The sequence below is a fragment of the Epinephelus fuscoguttatus genome, linkage group LG17, assembly GCF_011397635.1.
Source record: "Epinephelus fuscoguttatus linkage group LG17, E.fuscoguttatus.final_Chr_v1".
NCBI lineage: Eukaryota > Metazoa > Chordata > Actinopteri > Perciformes > Serranidae > Epinephelus > Epinephelus fuscoguttatus.
In genome coordinates, this window is record NC_064768.1 from 29588994 (window position 1) to 29602527 (window position 13534).

Genomic DNA, 13534 nt, shown 5'->3' on the forward strand with positions numbered 1-13534 from the left:
AGGCGTAACTTGGCATGGCATCCCAGAACGTCAACAACCAATGCGTCCAGGGTACCTTTCACATCGTACATGGACACTGAAAGTCATGACCAAACGTCAATATGTAGCAAGGTCCGAGAGAGAATGTGTTGGCATTGGCATTATCGATATTAACATGAACAATGGGTCAAATGACTCAGAGTAATGAGAAAGGGGTCATTCATAGAGTTATCACCAAGCCCTGCTGTTAGCCATTCCTTTTTTTACAGCTTGAGTCAGGAACTAAAAGACAGTTTTTACCATAGACTGTATGGTAATAGACGTAGCTATCATGATGTTACTCACTGGTTTGTAGACTGCCACTCTGAAGCCTCTAGTTTAGCACTTCAGTTGTCACCATCTTGGTTTTTTGGAGCCAGAAGTGACCATATTTTGACAAGAGGTTAGAGCTGACCCACAGGTCATAGTGACACCTCACAGACATCCTGTCACTCAAACAGCTGCGACCTTGTATATATGTAACTTTAAGCCATGATAAAATGTAAAAGGGTGACTTATATTAAAAATTCACCCCCCTTACAGTTGATTTTTTTGTGCCAGGCTGTAAACATATTTATTTCTGCAGTTAAGTTGTGCATTTCAACATAGATGTTCATGGGGATTGGCTCGCACCTGAAGCCAGCCTCAAGTGGCCATTTGAGTAACTGCTGTTTTTGGCACTTCCACATTGGCTTTATTTTTCAGCCCTGGAGGATGCCGCTTTGTCTTTATTCTACTGCACTGATTTTGACTTTTCTTTTTTTAGTTGGACTTTTGCAAATCCCCAAACTTGAAGACCTCTTTAATACTGCAGCCATGCAGAAAATTTGAGCCTTGTCTTCATTTGCAGTATAAAAATAGACATCTGCGCTGAATGGAAATGGTCAGAATATCAGAAACCTAAGGAGAATCGTAGATCTGTATACTTAATCCCTCTCTGGGAGTGGATCAGCCAGGACATTTCATCTTGAAGGATGATGGGGAAGGCCGGCTCAGACAAGCCAGGCGTAACGCAGCAGGGAAACACGCAAGCAGCCATCCACTCTCACGTGGAGACAATGACAAATCCAGACCCCATCAACACTTGTGGGGAATGTACGGAGACCCCCTCCAAGCCAGCACAGTACACGCTAACAGCGCCCTAATGAATTGAGGGCCTATCCCTGGTGGGCTGTATACGTGTGTGATCCGAAAACCAGGTTCGCTGACATTTCTCTCTGTCTTATGTCTCTTTCTGTTCCCATGCATAATTCTGTTGATCACAAATGTCTTGCTGTTTCCTCTTGAGTTTTGCTTGTCGAAAGGTATCTCCCAGCAAGCTGAGAGTGATGATAGTCAGATCGCCTCAATGCAGAACTCTTCCAAAAGACAGATAATGCTCCTGTTGCACAACACGGTACGACTGTGATCCAGATGCTCCTGATAGTAAGGTAGAAAAGTCACTGACCTGATTTTTACCATTCAAATAGCAGTAGCATCTAAAGTATCTTAAGATCAGGACCACAGAAACAATCTGAAGTCTAAATACCTGCAGAGATTTTGTAAACCCCAACAGAAGGTGGTCCATAGTAAAGAGTCTAAAATGAGAGAAATGCATTATATTTTTCATTGCCTAACATCAGACCTGCCAATTTAGATTGGTATTGTCATTTGCCAGAATACTTTTTAAAGGTTCTCGTAGGATCATAGCAACAATGTTGAGAAAGAAACAGCCCAATATCCCCAGGAATTACGTCCATATCGGACAATGCCATACCTCACAATTTACATCCATTATACTTCATACTTCATATATTGCTGAAGTAGGAGGCAGTGTGCTCTTTATGCAGTGAGGTCAAGGGTGCATGGTTTTTGCTCAATCATCCAATATCGGGAGGTATCTTCATACAATGGTTCGTATGATACCTTATGAATTAGCGCCACATATCGGTTGGGTTAGGCTTAGGAAAGAATCATAGTGACGTGCCTTGAAATAACTTTGTTTGCATTGTCTTTTGGTTTCACATGGAAGACACCCTGACCTCCTCCATTAGTGGACTTTGTCGCTCTAATGTGACCTGATCTCTCCTTTGATCCCGTCATGTGACAGACAACGCCCTGCAGCGTGCTATAATGGATCCACTGCTTTTCCTGGCAAATCCCCCTCTAATGTGCTGTGATTGGCTGGTAGTCTCCACATCCATGTGTCAAGGTTAAAGACAGTTCGGGCTAGGGAGAGAGATCATGGTTAGGGCTGGTATTGGCCAATCACAGGACAGATGGGCAGAATTTGCCATGAAAAGAAGTAGTATCCAAATGCGTTCTCATCCCAACTCGTCAAATATCGCTGTTTTCTCAGTGGACTTTCACATCTGTATATGACTTGCAAGGTACCCTCCTGCATCTGTTTTTGACGTTCCAGGACACCATGTTAATTTATACTTGTTTCATGCATTGTGTCTTTTCAAAATAAAGGACATGGGCAGTTGCTGCTCATTAGATGTATACAGTCTTTCTTAAAATAAACTTATAACATTAGTAAAACACATTGTATTTACGTTTATTTACTTCTGCAACAAAAGCATGTGGTTAGTTTTAGAAAAAAAAACATCATGGTTCGGCTCAACATTCATACAGGAAGCAAACGGTGGGCTCCATGGTGAATGTCCAGGGTTTGTTGGATCCATCCACCCCTCAGGGACCCCTCAGCCCCTTATATTACCTTGATTCCGGCAGCGTTACAAGCTGACGTGGCCCGGCGGATGTCACACTGACGTTGTTACCGTCAGCATTTCTAACTGGTGCTGTCCGGTGGCATTATACACTGACACCCCCTGTTGGCGTAGGTGCCTTTTTGCATTGGTGTCTGACGCCAGAATCACTGACAAAACCATGTTATTTGACGACTTGGGAACGAGAATAGGCTGGGGATCCATAATTATGCCTGCAGCACATAGGTCACATGATCACAGCCTTCTGGCTCGTGATCACATGGGTCATATATGAATTATAAAGCACTACTATTCATTGGTATGAGTACAAGCAGTGAACAGAAACAGCCTGAATATCAACGATCTTGTGTGGTGATAGGGTTGGAAAGACAATGGGAATTATACTGAAAAAATCTGAGTGGCAGATTCGTTAGAACACACACACACACACACACATACAAATGTATACATGTATTAAAGAATTATGGGGACCTAAACTCTGAGCTGTGGGGTTTCTCTCTGCTGTTTTCCATCTTGATCAGTGATACAAATTCAAACAAATGGTAGAGCAACATTAAGAAGGCCCTGCATGGAGTGTGCATCGATTAATCTGCAAATCTCCTCCATGTGACGCTCCTCCTGCCTCCTCCCTGCCCATTACACTGCTCTCAATACGATTATACAGAGACGACAGGGGAAAAGAAAAGCATTAGTTGTAATGCTGCCAGGGTCCAAAATTGTCCAAATAGTTCTCAGCCCTGCCAGACACAACAGCACATTCACAGTCTCGGCCTGTCTGTGGATTCAATTCATTTTGATCCCGTCTTCTGTTGTGTCCTTTAGCAGCTCTGGCATTTTGCTAAGATACGGCCTACATGTCTTTTCTGTCTATTGTCGATATAGTGACGGCATGACAGCGCTGTTGTCCTCGTCCGTCATTTGCAAAACACATAGAAGCGCTGCTTTCTGTGTGCAGGAGCTGAAATGTTACGTCTCCTCTCTCCTCTGCATATCCCAAGCTCCAGGGAGCAAGGAGTGTTGTAATGCCTCATCTGTAACCTCAGATGCACTTCATCCTATGTCCTCCCTGCATCTCCTCTCTACGTTTCACCAGTGGTCCATCATTCGCTCCATAGAGGGCGTCTGGAATGTGTCTGTAATCACTTTCACTGCATTTTTCTGCAACAAGAGCGGAGCTCAGACAGTAACGCAGAGTGTCTACAGTGGGAGGGAGTATATGCAGAGATGCAGACAGGCAGACAAAGTAATGGATGGTGATGTTTGTTGGCTGAGAAAATCATCTGATCTACAGATAGAGAAATCAAGACTGGCCAGGACTGGCCCGCTTTCTCAAAAGTGTCTTAGAACAAAAAACATCTTTGTTCTGTTGACGTACAATGCTTTGGGAAAGCCACATTTAAACCCAGATGGAAGGGTTTTGTCTCCACTGTCAGTCTAGACTTTATTTATTTTCACATCTGTGCTTCTGCGATAAGCAAATTGTAGCTATTACCTTATGAGTGTGAGAGGGCAATTGTGTTTTTTTCCCCACAGTGTGGATGAAGGAGGCAGGGAGGGGGAGGTGGGGGGGACGCACACAAGCAAAAATGAGTGTGACCACTGTGGGAGATGTGGTGAACATCAAGAAGTGGGGGTGGAGATGGAGGGTTGGGAAAGGAGGGGTTGGTTGGGTGGGTGAAAGAAATTTGGCATCGCTGATGGAAACGGGGTCTGGAGCCGGCACACACTTTGCGCATAAACACATACATACACACACGCAGAGGACAGACACCAGCAACCATCATTCAAACGGCATTTTAAGAGCCATTTAAGTCATTCCAATAAAAACTGCAGCCGTTATAATACGCTGTCCAGGGGTAGACGGAGGGGAAAGAAAGTTATGGCATGGGTAAGCTCGGGGTAAGGGGTAGCAGAAAGAAAGTGAAGGGAAAGTAAAGCAGACAATGTTTGTTTTTAAGTCTGCAATCTTTTTCATGTCATTCTCCCTCTTTGCTTTTCTCTGTGAGAGGGAGGCCAGTTCCCCAGTCTGGGAAAATGGTTTAATGACAGCAGAAGGGTGCAAAGGGTTTACAATCCTGCCAGTCTGATCAATAATCAGCTCATCCCTGCAGCTGAACGTGTGATATTTCCCACCCTCCCTCTGCAGGCTTGAGGGCAGTGATTGTGACTGATACTGACCACATGTTGGCAGCTTGTCGCCATGACACATTTTATATGTTTGACCCCTGTGATGCACCATGCCACCTTTTCCTAGCACTGGTACCAACCTCATGTGTCACCCATCACCTATATGCCACTGTTGTTTGACTCACTCACTCCGCGACCCTTCCCACCAGACCCTCAGACAACAACCTCCTCTGAAAACGTGACAGCCCAGACCGACATCTAACAAGAAAGGGGGGGTAGACTTTATCTGTCTGCCTCGCGACCTTAAATCTCCATCCAAGGCCAACAACCACATATGCAGCATTGCATTCCGACGACTGTTATTTCGGCATTATGTCTATTTGCTCTGTTCTCAACTGAAGGGCTGTGAAAAGCCGTCTAAACACAGCTCTCTCATACCACGCGATCCTGCCCAGTGTTAGCAAAGCCGAGCGAGTGCAAATATGGAGCAGGACGATGGGGATGTCGGATAATCGCTGCTCCTTCACTCCATGGCGTGTGTTCCTCTTCTTTCTTTTTTTTAAGTGTCTTAGTCAGCCTCTGAAGCACGTAAATCCTCATACCTCTTCATCCAAATTACATTTTCTTACTTACCTCTGGTGCTATCAAACCCTGCAGAGAGTTTTGGTTTTACTTGTCCAAGTTTTGAGACGTCCATTTCTGACATTTTTGCCTCCTCTCTATTATTTGTGGTGTTCACAGCAACAATCCACCGCACAAAAGTATCTACATAGCTAAAATCCACAGGTGAACTTACCCTTCAAACAACCATGCCCTATGACCATGATACTGTACTTTTTTACAATGGACTACCCAACCAACCATGTCTCATTCCCAACCCAGCAAATACCTACACTTGGCCAGTGGCCCTAACCGTCAGATAACGACACCCTTTAGCTGCAGTATGAGACGCAACAGACAGCAGCATTTTTTGACGCTCAGGGCAACTGCCTTGGTATAAGAAGCAAGATAGTCCACACAGGGCTGGGTGGGAAAGATACTTATTTTTGACCAAACCATGATGTTTTCTTCTAACCCTAGCCACGTACTTTTGTTGCCTAAACCTGAAGAACCCATGTTCTTGGTATATGTTAAAAACAGACTATGCATTTAACAAGCAGACACTTTACATTTCCCATGAAAATGGAAGTTTATTTTGGCAGGACACAATGCATGTAATGAGCCTAAATTGACATGCTGTCCCTGAGCGTCCAAAACTTTCACAGGAGGGGTAGCTAGAGCTCCATATTTTGTCGTGTAGGACCAGAGCAAGCTTCAGTATTTGACGAGTTGGGAGTGAGAATGTGTTGGACTTCCCCTTGCTCTATGCACCCTGGAGCAACAATTGTGCACATTACCTAGATTTATTCTCATAGATATCTGCGCATCTCACAGACCAATCGCCAGAATAACTGTTGGATTGTACGTTTATGCAAACCATAGATATGTAACATTTGTACATTATTATGTCACACATATATTGAGACATTAGGTTTCTTTACAATTTAACAATGCTGTGGTCAATGTGTGGTTATGTTAAGGCACCAAAAACTCTTTGTTATGATCGGTGAAAGATACTATTTTGGCTCAAAATACCATTTGCTGCTGGAAATGCTGCCAATGTATTGAGGAAAAAACCTGTTTTGTTTTTTGTTGGGCTTGAAAAGTGGTCTGCAGTTTGGCAGCTGTCTCGTCTAGGTGTCACGACATCCACCATTCCCTCCACCTTCAGATGACAAATTCAGCTTATGCACATGTAAGTAAAAATTTAAAAATTATATGATATGTATGAAATGTACAAATGTAGCATATTTGTGGTTTGCGGAAACACATACCCACCCACACACACATGTGCATAGACATATGCCTACATGCCCGTATGCACACCCACCCTCACCCTCCCACCGCAGCTCAGACCTCAGAACATTTTTACAGACCATTCAAAAGCCATTACCTCTGATTTACAGGACACGTTTAGCTTGTTCTCCTTTATACCCGCCTACCACAAACCCCACTCTCAACACGCACCACCTCCACCTCCAGCACACGTGAAGTTTTTATAAACCCATGGTTTGAGCATGAGTTGATGTCTCCTGTCCCCATCTCATTTTGTTTTGCATAGAAAAAAAGAAGTGTTGGGGTTTTCACTCCTACCTCTCAAAACCTAAGTCAACACGACGGCTTCCAAACTATACAGCGTCGCGCTGAAGAGACGCGTCAGACGGGGCCAGGGGTTATGCTTTCTCAGCAGCAGATGAGTGATTTGAAAGGAAGGAGAGGTTTTGTGGGCAATTTACGTACGCTGGACTTTGTGTCGTTTTGGGGTCGTTTGTGGGCTGTGGGCAGCCGAGCCTTCTGCTCTAGACTGACCATCATATCTCTGTTTGATGACCTTTGTTCGCACATGTTCTTTTCGTAACTTTCTAGCATAGTTTCACACTTCAAGAGGGTGAATGAGAGAAAGGTGGTTGCATTTCCAGTGGGAGAGAAAAGGAGATTCAAAGAGAGAGATGGAAAGGCTAGACGAACAATCCTTTTCCATGATTCACTTCATGCCCTCTGAGCACAGATTTCAGATTTGGTCGATGATCCCCTCACCCACCTCCCTCCTCCTTTGTGTTGCCCGCTAGCATGGTGTTGCTCAACTGGAAAACAATGGCAGAAGTCCTCCATCTGGTTGCAGTTTGTATCCTGTGCCAGTTTGAGTGGGAGTTACACAGAGACCTCCAAGGGGCTTAAAACAACAACAGCTCGCAGTCGAGAAGGCTGGTTGCATATTTCCAGCTACTGTAGCAATAAACACACTCACACACGTTCATGCGCAGAGAAACCCAAGTGAGTAACTATTAAATTGATATAATTCTGAAACGCGGTGACTGATTACATTCAGGGGAATGTCAGAATGGACAGGTACTGGAAAGACGTTAAAATTATGAAGTGTATGATGAGACAGAGGGGGAGAAAGTATGACATGTATCGGGCCCATGGCAAGTGCAGTGGTGGAATGTCCTGGGGTGTTTTAATGGAGTTTGTCTCTCCACACCTGTGGAACTAATAGCGAGCCACTGAAGTCAGATGTCCTATGAAAATATTTGGTGGAATGAGAGAAGGGGGAGAAGGGGGCGTGGATCAGTTGGAAGGCTCATACCTAAAGGCAGGCGTGTAGTTTGGCTTTCGCCTAGGATTTCCATTAAACGGCAGGTTTGAGGAACAAGATAATTGCTCTAGCAGAGTCTCCAGCCTGAACTCCATCGCCTCCTCTATCCCTGTTTCTCATAGACACTCTCTAGCCCATGTGCTGCAGAATATCATAGAGAAAACACAGTGTGTATGCATGCTGTTGATGTTCTGAAAATGCAAAATCTTCGGATATCGTCCTGCTACAATATATGCGTGTTTGTGGAAACCATGCCACTAGTCGTTTAGATGCCACTGTTGGACAATATTGTCAATATTCCAATGAACATTTGCATATTTGAAGTTCAAAGCACTTGATTGAGCAACATTTGACCCCGGGCTGCGTGGACACTTTTTATAGCCAGTTAAATTTCTTATAAAAATGCATGCCTCTCAAGCTAAAAACACATTTTTTTTCTTCTTTTTGTTTTCACCCGACAACTGTGATGTGCTTGCAAAGGTTTTATGAGGTCAGTGAGGATAGGAAGCCAGAATGCGGTATGGAAATGGTCCTGGTAGCATTAGAGGATTGGTTGAGGGTTTCCACTGATGCATACACTCCCTCTGTTGCTGCCTTGTTCTTTCTTTGAAGTCGGCGATGGCAGTAGTTATCACAAGTGATGATGTTCCCAAGTCTCTTTTGCAAGTGGGGAACGAGTTTTAGTGGTTACCCCGGGGCTGGGTCTTTCACAGTGCAAAGTATGTGTTCTATTATTGATTTTTTCCAAGTATCTGCCAAAGGGATGAGATATTGTTTCATGTGCAGTTCCTCTTGTTTTGAAGAAAATTCTTTGATCACATGTCGTCTTATTGAAGCCAGTGGAGTTGGATAATCTGCTTTTAAAGCCATGCTGGTGACACTGGCTCGAGGACGACAGTGTCTGGTGGTGCGTCAGTCCACCACTTTGGTCCAGACTATAATAAATCAACAACTATTGGATACAGATATCCACGTTATCTAGACGATGTATCCTAATGACTTTGGTGCTCTGCTGACCTTTTCCTCTAGCACCATAATAAGATTCAGTATGGGGGTTGTGACATTTGTGAAATGTCTTGACACACATTCATGTCCCCCTCAGGATAAATTGTAGGGATCTGTCAACCCTCATCTGGCTGTAGACGCTTATAGTCTTTTTCAAGTGAAGCCAGTGGTGTTAGAAATTCTGTCTTTTTTCCAACATATCCTCAGACAACGGTTTGTACGATATGTAACGAATTAGCGCCTCACAAGCAATGTTACTTATTGAATGTAAAGTTACATACTGAACGTAGGTTAAGTTTTGGCATGTAAAGTTACTTTGGTTAGGTTTAGGTAAAGAAACATTGTGACGTACCTTAAAATAACTCAAAGTTCACTTGGTTTCACACGTTTCTGAACACCGTCTCCTTGGGGAAAGTCCTGTGTTATTTGACCCATCCATCACCCTTAATCTGCTTTCTTAAGCCTGTTTCCACCAAACACTTTCAGTATGGTACCTTTGGAGCCAAAAGTAACCCTTCAGACATGGTACCTAGACCCTAGCGTTTCCACCGCAAACAGTATTCTTTCATGTGGGCGGGGTCACTCACTGCTCTGTCCAGCACTCACTATATTTCCTCATTACTGGTGACACAGATGGAAGTCTGCACCTTGTTTATTGTCCACAGAATGGGCAGTCGGCCCAGTTAATTAAGTTATCTTTTCTCTGACAAGAAGCAGCAAAACATCTTTTCATTTTATAGTTAGTTTACTAATAAAGCTCTCCACAGTATGAACAGTGGTTACATGAGCCTCAAAACCAGTCACAACTCAGCCCTGAGCAGAGTGACCGTCCTCTATTGACCAGTCAACAGACTACAGTGTTCACAGCTCCACCTTCTAGTACCAGATCTGTGTGCTAGGTACCCCAGCAGAGGGGGGACCAAAAATGGGGACAGTATGGAACGTTTCCATTGGTACCATCCACAACTTTTCATAGTGGAAACTGAAAAAAAAGCGTACCGAAATGAACTGTACCATACTGCTTGGTGCTTTATGCAGACTTTTGCTCTTTATACTACTTCCATCTTTAATCCTGTCAGCGTATTGGTCACGTAATTGCAGCCCTCCTATCTACATGGGTTATTCACATATTACTGACACAATTACTCGGGTCATATATGAATTCTGATGCATTACTTTTCGTGGTTATATGTATGAACATTTCATGCTTTTCTCACCAAATCATGAAGCTGCATTCAGTAGAATCATCACACCAACTTGTGATTTTTGTTACATGTTGAAAATTAGTCTCTATAGTTATGCATGAGAATATAAAGGCTGAAACTTTGTTGCAGTTCTGGAGCTTTTCTCAGTTTAAATGGATCTTTTGGAACTTCTTTTGCATCCTGTTCCTGGAAAGGGAAGAATTTGCTTACTGTGTGAAGAAATAAAACATTAACAGATTGCCTACCATAATGATCAACCTTGAGGGTTTGTCAGTGTACTTTCTAGTTGTCAGCTTTAAGGAGTGGTGGTATGTTAGTTAAAATGCCTCCAAATTCTTGTCCCCAATTAGGGTAAGACCACTGAAAACATACCATACATGGAAATGAGAATGCTGTGTCAGTTTTTCGTGACAGAAATCCTTAAAACCACATGGCAAAGAAAAAGCTGCATCACTCACCAAACATGCAACCTTCAGTCCAAAAAACAAAAGCGTGATGTTTCAATCTGGCAATCTTGTGACCTGAAGAGACTCAACAAGGATGATGATGATTTATTCATTGTTACTTCATTTGTATTTTGAAATACACTTAAAAACTAAGACATGAAAGCACCACAGTCTCCCTCACAGTTACACAAAACTAAGTACGTAGTAGCCGACAGATCTTAATGCATACTGCTGTCTTGGCATGTGGTGAAGACCCTGCATAGACCAACTGAGTGACAAAGATAACAAACATGATTCTTAAAAGTGACTGACATGGAGTTTGACCTCTGACCTCTCCAACTGCTTCATAATTGGTGACATTTCCCAGGTCATGGGGGGGGGTCACATTGCGTGCTCAGGCGGAGGCGAGAAGGTGATGATGTATCTGGTGGGATTTGACGTACAGGTGCTTAGCTGCTGGGCTGATGCTGGTTGATAAATGTAAAACTGGAGAGCAGACTGGAGGCTCAAAGGGAAGCTTAGCCTTTGCATTCCTTCTACAGTGCTATAAAGTCACATTCCTCTCAGACACAGACTTCTAAATCCTTCTGGAGATGTTAGAGCGCGAGGTGTGACTGGATAACGGAGTATGTCGCGTAGGTGTCGAGTATGTCAGCTCGGATGAGAGCAAACAAAAGCTCTCCTTCATTTCCCAGCCATCTTCGGTCACTGGAACAGAGCTGACGGTGGGCAGACAGAGGGCGAATAACTCTGTGGATCAAGCCCCGTCTAAAGCTGTGGCAAAGTGCCGAGCTGCCCCATACCACGCAACTCTTCCCCTCACCCAGACTTTAATCTTCATCCCACTTTGATATCAAAGACAGAATCGCTAATGTGGGAGGAATGGGAGGGAGGAGGGTAGAGAGGTAGAGAGAGGGGGGTGTGGGGTAACGGGGGAATAATTGGGGAATATGGTTTCCAAAGCTGTGTTATTTTTTTTATGAAGCTGAGAGACATATTCAAGTCTGGAGATCAAACAGTGTGGTGCTTTTTATGTTCTCAGACCACAGTGAATGAAGGAGCTGAGGTTTCCCGCAGCGGCCTGCTCTGTGTCACCCGAGGAACTCGCACAGCTTTCCCTCTCTCTGTCTGCCTCTGTTTGCCTCTTTCTCTCGACTGTCTCTCCTGTTCTTGCCGTCAAGCTGCTGCGTACGTTGATGGAAGTCGGTCTGGACTTCACTTTGGTTCAGTGGAAACTGTTCAAGTCCCTTAATCAGTCTGCAGATGATATCTGGTGCTGTGACAGTTAAAACGGCAGACTGTTAAACCTCTCCGCCATGTAGGTCTGTACCTTATATTTCAGAGTAAAATAAATAGAGTGCCAGGAGGAGGCTTCACATAAATCACTGAAGGACTGAGTCGTATTCTGTGGCTGTTAAAGCATCAGGTGTTTAACAGAACATAAAGTCTGCTGTGTGTAAAATTTGACAGATCATTAACAAGGGTGTATCCCAGAGGAAATGACACATTTTCTCATCGATGATCTCACTCGCACATTTGCACTTAGATCGGAGGCATCTGCCTGGGCCGGGCAACATTACACGGTCAACCTGATCTGAGTCAGCGTTCCCGACCGGCAGTGTCCTGACCGCACTTGGCCTGATGCCCCCTCGCTTCACTTTGCGCTCATTTGCCAGCTGACAACTTGTAAACAAACTCGATGAAAGAGGTCGTTCAACACCCACTTCTCCCTCAAATCCCCTCTTCATCCCTGTCATTCCTTATTTTGGCGTGTCGGTCATTTAGGTTTGTTTGGAGTAATAACACAGCAGAGACTCCCAGCCCTGGAGAGGTTTAGTTCACTGGAAGGACTGAATATGACTTCATGGAGGTATACCTTTCACTCTTTATTAACGTCCCGTATTGGACCCTTTATGTGTCACACTGCACAGAAGTTTTCTTGTGTTGGAATGAATGTATGGTAATTAAGCTTTAAGGAATGTCTTGAGCGTGTGACGGATTTTTTTGGCCACTTGGGGGCAGCGGAAAAAAGCTGTTAACACAAGACTGACATATTACTTTACGTTGAAAGTGGCAGTATTGAAGATTTTTGCTCTGGTTGATTTGGTGACACCTGACGTTACTGGTGGTAAAAGCAAATGCAGGTTAATACTAAAGATCTAGAGAGTTTTGGGGGCAACAAAACAAACAAAAGAAGTAAGGCAGTAATGGAGTGGTGCAGGAAGGCTGGCTTTTTTTGCAATTCCACTTCCCTGATTCAAAGTCAATGGGTTTTTTCAATGAGGTTTTGTTTAGGGGCCTGAAATAAAGTCTGTGGTTAACAAATGCTTTTGTTTAATGACATAAAATATGCAAGTAAATAACCCACTCATGAATTCTGAAGCTTTTAAGTGTCTTAAAAAAATTCGGTTGCTAACAAGTGGCGTAATGAGACTAAACAGTCTCATTACGCCAAATATCGTTGTGGTTATCCAACTGTGGTGTGGTTCATTTATAGCCTAACATTAGTTTTTTTAACTTCTGGTTATTTCATTTGCACTTAAAAAATCATAAAAGTGGTGTTCATTTGTAAAGATGATCATGCTGGGCAAAATTTGTAAGTCTCAGAAACCTCAGCCACAGAGCTTATTTTCTGCGGTGCTCCAAAATCCAATGGAGAATTCCCTTTTGTTTTTTTGTCAGGAGAACCAGGGCGATGCTAACTTCTGGCACCACTCTATTAGCCAGTCATTCTGTGAGCAACTGTGATCTGATTGTATGCTGCACATGGCATGTTGTTATCCTTTTAGCTTTGTATTTGGTCTCCACCAACTGCCGAGGGACATT

General features: G+C 43.7%; 1 protein-coding gene across 2 annotated transcripts in view; it reads left to right on the top strand.

Annotated features, from left to right (window-relative positions):
- col8a2 (collagen, type VIII, alpha 2) overlaps positions 1 to 13534 on the top strand; it is a 64478-nt gene that overhangs the window by 12987 nt on the left and 37957 nt on the right. The window contains exon 2 of one of the 2 annotated variants that reach the window (XM_049602680.1): positions 6563 to 6651. The exons of the other annotated variant lie outside the window; for it this stretch is intronic. The gene's annotated coding sequence lies outside the window, so the exon portion shown is untranslated. The remainder of the gene's footprint in view (positions 1 to 6562; positions 6652 to 13534) is intronic. 2 annotated transcript variants of the gene reach the window in all.